This window comes from Centruroides sculpturatus, unplaced genomic scaffold (genome assembly GCF_000671375.1).
Source record: "Centruroides sculpturatus isolate CEXI.00-Female unplaced genomic scaffold, Cexi_2.0 scaffold109, whole genome shotgun sequence".
Taxonomy (NCBI): domain Eukaryota; kingdom Metazoa; phylum Arthropoda; class Arachnida; order Scorpiones; family Buthidae; genus Centruroides; species Centruroides sculpturatus.
The window spans coordinates 940,249-946,248 of record NW_019384440.1 but is presented as its reverse complement, the minus strand read 5'-3'; positions in this window follow the sequence as shown (position 1 = coordinate 946,248).

Below are 6,000 nucleotides of genomic sequence, written 5' to 3'. Positions count from 1 at the left end.
AAGTGCAGAAGAAAAGTCCATCTCATTAGCAATGATTCGGTCACGAAAAACTTATAAAAATCCGACATCAAGGACAGACGGTGGCCTCCTCTAGTCTACCAGTGGTGTTCATTCACTCTCCACTTATCATACATCTGTTCATCATTTTTGTGCTGATTCTCTCAATTACGAACATTGAAGTGTCGCCACCCTGGGGCCCTGTCAGCATGGGATAGGAACGAAAGAAAAGAGACTTTCGAAAACAACTCACAGAATTCTGAACCCCAGGATTTTGATAATTCTATGTTAGCACGTTCGTCCAAAAATAAACGGTTTCTTTGTGAAACACTTGCCTTTTCTGCCTCCTCAAAACTGCCACCCACATACAAAAAGACCTTAAGCCATCCTGACGGTAGGGAATAAAAACTCCCCCCCAATCGGCAAACTTATATACACTACAATAAAAAACTTACCACAATATCTTTTATGCAGTTGATAAGAGCGGCTGCATCATTTTCAAAATTCTTAATTTCGTCAAACTGTGGTATAAGTTTCTCTGAATTCGTAATCCATATTTCAAGTTCTTTCAAATCATTTTCAAATGCTTTCCATTGACTTTCAAAATTACTTATTAGAGAAAATTCTTCATCTACATCCTTGATAAATGTTTTCCAGTTTGTAAGAAGGTTATGAACTTCATCCTCTAAAGTATGATTTTTTATCATTTTTCTAATTGAAGAAATAAGTTTTTCAATCAGTTTAATTTGAGATAAATGGTTTTGAATATCTGATTGAATACTCTGAAAAGTAAAAATAAAACAGATTAGCAAAATATTCACAAAAAGTCATAAAAAAAAATAGAAAAATAAAAAGATTTACTTTAAAAAATAAAATATATTCTTCTAATTTTCCTTTATGCTTAGTCTTCTCCATTTTTAATGAATCTCTCTGTTCGTTCAACCACTCAGAGCTAACATTCAGAAGATATAGTAACTCATTCCATTTTAAGACACACTGTTCTAATTGTTGTCCCTTATCAATAGCTCTTGTTAACATTTCTGAAGCTTCATTCAATAATTCATTATGCCTGTTCTTCTGATGAATTTGAAAAGAATCCACGAGATGACAATACATATCCTTTAATAATGCCAGTAAATAGTGAAAATTCTGGAAAAATATCTGTAAATATAGTAAATCGTATATGTTTTTAGTGCATGTTAAACTTATGTTCAACATTCTATAAAAGTTTATTGATTTTTATTTGAAAACATTTTTATTTTCATGGAGTAAAAAGCTTATAGTAAAGATATACTTTAAAGCTAAATGCTTTTTTTTTTAAAAAAATACAAAATAACATTTTCAACACAGTTGATGAGCCATCCTTGGGTGTAGACAGTCAAAAGACAAGTGTTTTTGAGGATGGCCCATTAACTGGGTTGAAAATGTTAGTATCGTTTTTAAAAGATACCATTGTTAAAGGGTATTTAAAGGGTACATTAAGTAATTCTGAACAACCAAGGAGTCATTTTATTAATGTGATTAAATATCTTTAAGATGGTTAACTTTTCTACTGTATAACTAGAAAATTTTTAAAATTTACCTTATATTCATTTAGGTATTGATTCATTTCATCTATGTCAGAAATTGTCAGTTCTAAATGAAGCCAACTTTTCCCAAATTCTAAAAAGTTCATTAATTGGTTTGCTATTTGTAAATAACTCTTTTCCATTGATAACTGCCTGTCAATAATATTGACATCCTCACAAACCTATAAAAAGAGAGGAAAAAAAAAGACGTAGTAACTAAAGATTCTGAATTTTTATATCGCAAATCAGTTTCCACATACCTGAATCTGCAAATTTTGAAGACTTTCGGAAAGTTGATAAAATTGTGGTGCGTAATTACACACAGTCTGTAATGGTAATTGTTGAATATTTCTTTCTATATTCAATAATTTTTCCTTTTGATCACATATTGTATTTTCAGTTTCCTGTATAAATATATTTGTCTGCTTAATATTGTAAAGTAATTTAATACATCCTAATTACAGAATTAAAATCTTAAAAATTTTAATTCTGTAATTACCATTAACATTTTACTATAAAAAATTATTAGTTATTAAGTAACTGAAGTCATTTAATATTTTCAAGGAGACTGAAAATCTGTTTTCATTAGTTACTTTTATGTATTATGGTCCTAATTTATTTTCTAAACACATAAGTATGAAGAAAATAAAAACTATGGAATGTTATCATCTAAGTCAAGATTAATTGTCCTCATTAAACAACAACATTCATGCAGTGAAAGTGTACCTGGGGCTGTATTCTGGTCACTGTCTCTGGTCTCTCATCTCTCGCAAGCCGGTTGCTGATTGGCTAATCCAAATGATTAGCCAATCAGCGACCGGCTTGCGAAAGACGAGACACCAGAAACAGTGACCAGAATATGGCCTCTGATATTAAGGCACTTAATTTTTTCCAAAATGCTTCATCTTCATACAATTAACAAATATATTATTCCTGATTTCACAAGAGAATTAGTTAGAAGTTAAGAAAGATGAGAGATATTTAACATCTTTTTAAGTCTATTATTGTATTTTCATTCTTTTATTCTGAACTAATATTTATTGATGAATATCCTTTATAAATATATTTATGTGCTTAGTTTTTAATCTATATGTAATATGAATTAAGAAGTAAATCCTAATTACAAAGTTTTGTTGACATCTCAGAAGATTATTTGTATTGTAACAGTCTTAGATTTATTTGTAATAGGGAATAATAAAATGATTATTTATAAATTTGCTGAATTGTATATACAGTGTAAGTTGGAATCAAAAGTTATTAAGATAACATTTATTATTATTTTTTTTTTTTCAGTGTTTTGTACACTATCACTTAACTCTTTGCACTCTAATGGGGTTGTTTTGAATAATTTTAGTTAAAAGTGTGGATTTCATTTATATTTAGAATATAAATTTGGCTTTTAATTTGTGTTGTATACAATTTTTTATTTTTCTTTAGTTTTAAAAGATTTTTATGTAAGTGATGCTATAATATGTTCATTTATATAACTAATATATCAATTTAACAGATTTATTTTATTTTAATGATTAAAAGTAAAAGCAAAAATTTTAATTGTATCTAAAACTAATAGCAAACAGCTTATATTACAAATAATTAAAATTTTTCTATACAAAATATCATGTTAGTGCAAGCAGGCTGGCTGCTTGCTACATATATAGGCCTATTACCTAGTAAATATCAAGCTGCTTCAATTAAATAAAAAATAGTAGCATTTGTGTAACAATGATCTCATTACATTTGTCTAGAGAATACACAAATTGAAAGTGTAAGAAATATTTGTAGTTGATTAACAGTATTTTAAATAAAATTGCGGTGACACAGTCCACCTCTCGATACTAGACGGCATACTCCCAGAAGCAGAGCCTACTTCCTGGAGCTATAAATTAGGGGACACAAGAACTGTGACCTACTTCTTTTGGTTCCTCTCTCATTGTGGTCTACCCACTGACCTCCATGTTCATACAAATTTCTGTTACAATCTCATATCTTTGTAAATTTTTGGTATAATAAAGAGAATATAACTGTACTTAAGTTGTCTAGGTGTTTCTCGACAATACTAACGAGTCCACAAAATAAAATGTAATATTAAAAAAAGATTAATTTCTATATTCAAACAACTTCTTGATTAATAAATTAAATTGACATAAAATTTTATTCTAAATAATTTAAAATGTTTTTCAGTAATTAATTCTGGATTGTGTGTACACATTTCATTGTTAATGGTTAACAAAGTATAACAAAAATATTGGTTCTTGTTTATTATAAAAAGACAAAAAAAAAGGAAGTACAGATAAAGATAAATGTATTAATATATTAAAATATAAAAATTAATTACTTTTAAAACTATAAATTTTTCATTGGGTAATGAATCGCAATGTATCTTTTCTTTATTATGATCAATTTCCAATTGAAAATGTTCCAATTCATCCTGTTAAAAAATAAAATAATGTTTTTTTTATTACATTCATTAAATCAATATTTAAAGTTCAAATGATTTTAAAAATTCATTTAAATGAATGTTATAAATTATTTAGTAATGTTTAGAATTTAAAAACTGAGTCAGACATAGTAAGCAAATTAATTTAAAGACTTACTATACTTACTTCTGTTTAAATACAAATATACAATTATCACTTACATTAACGCATCATTTAGTTTTTAATTAAAATTTTATCAAAATATATTATTACTAATATAAAAGCCATTGTCTCTCTGCGTGTGTATGTTTGTGTGTGTGAATTTCTTATAACTCCTACAATTTTTTCCTAATCAAGATGAAAGTTTGGTTATATTTGTCTTATGTTCTGACGGAAAGTATAGGCTACTTATTTTGCGAAAATATTAGCTATAGAATAAACGTTTTATCAATATGAGATTGATGATTGTACTTAAGTTGCAGTGACATCAGTGACCACATGACATTCATGCTCGACGAGGAAATTTCCCTTAAGTTGCATTTTTAAACATTTTGGCAAATGGCATATTTTAAACTTACTTCATGAAATTTAAAATTTAAACTTTATAAAAAGATAGCTGCATTGTATCACTTCTATAACAAATTTTTAAAAAAATGTTTCCACAGTGACCACATGACGTTCTATTATCCAATTGAAGTAACAATCTAACGAGCCCATTATTTAGAAAGTGTTATCACTCATCTAATTAATGTACTGTGCAGGTACTGTACATATAATTCATCTTTGTTTTATCAACATGGAATTAAAAAGACTTGCTATTTTGTTGGAAAAAAAATGCCTAGGAGAAAGCGTAAGAGTAAAATTGTTCAGGTAAATTCTAGATCTAAAAGAATAAGAACAACCAAGATCCCTTAAGACTGTAAAGTCAAACTTGAGCAACATCGAATAAGAATGGCTTTGTCAAGGACTGTAGAAACAGCATTACAACATCAAGCTCGAGTATAAACTAATTAATTTCTATGAATATTAGCAGCTCTTCTTGAATTTCTTAATCTCTACTCTTTTCAATTCTTCAATCTCTACTTTCTCATAAAGCAATATTCCATCATGCTTGATAGGAAAATTTCTAGTTTTAATATAGAATTTTTAAATACTCTCCAATTAAAATATTTTACGTACTGAAATTAATAAAAATGTTTGTGAATATGATATATACTGAGTCTGGTGTAAAAGACCAACAATTAAAAGAGGGGGGAAAAAAACAAAAATTTCAATTTTTTTTGTTATATGATCAAAAGACAGGAAAGATTTATTAATATAATTATAATTATTAACATTTCTAACAATTAAAATAGCTTTTAATTAATTAATTATAATAATGATAAGCCTTATATTATAGCTCGTTCAAATTTTCATTTTCTGTTAATAATGTTATTTTTTGATATTATAATATAGAAGTTTAAATTGAGTTANTAATTTCATTTTTTTTTTTATTTTGAGACCTTGTAATGGCACCAATCTTATAAATAAATTACAATATATTATTATATATTATGTATTTATTGCATATTATAAAATTGTATTTAATATTTAAATGTTATATTATGTAGTTAGCAAGTGTAATCAATCAACTTAAAAATAATTTTTTAATATACTAGTTTCTGCTATCATAAGTATGGGTTAGCACAAATCAGTAAGTCATAAATTGAGAACTAACTATTTTATAATTTTTACATTTTAAACTTTAATTATACAACTGTAAATTAAATTGTTTAATTTATTTTTCAGATTTAGGTATCTTTGTTTTTAATTATTAAATATCCTTGCTAATGCACAAATTTGGATGGCACCAGATTAGGCAAGAATGGGCAATAGCACACCTTAAAATATCCTCACCCATCCATCCATCCACCCCAAAATAATTTATTCAAGTATACCTATACTGACATTATTGGGGGGTTTCTTTAAATATGAATTGTTTGTTCGCAAAGTAATATTCTCATTAAATGCTTTTTTCC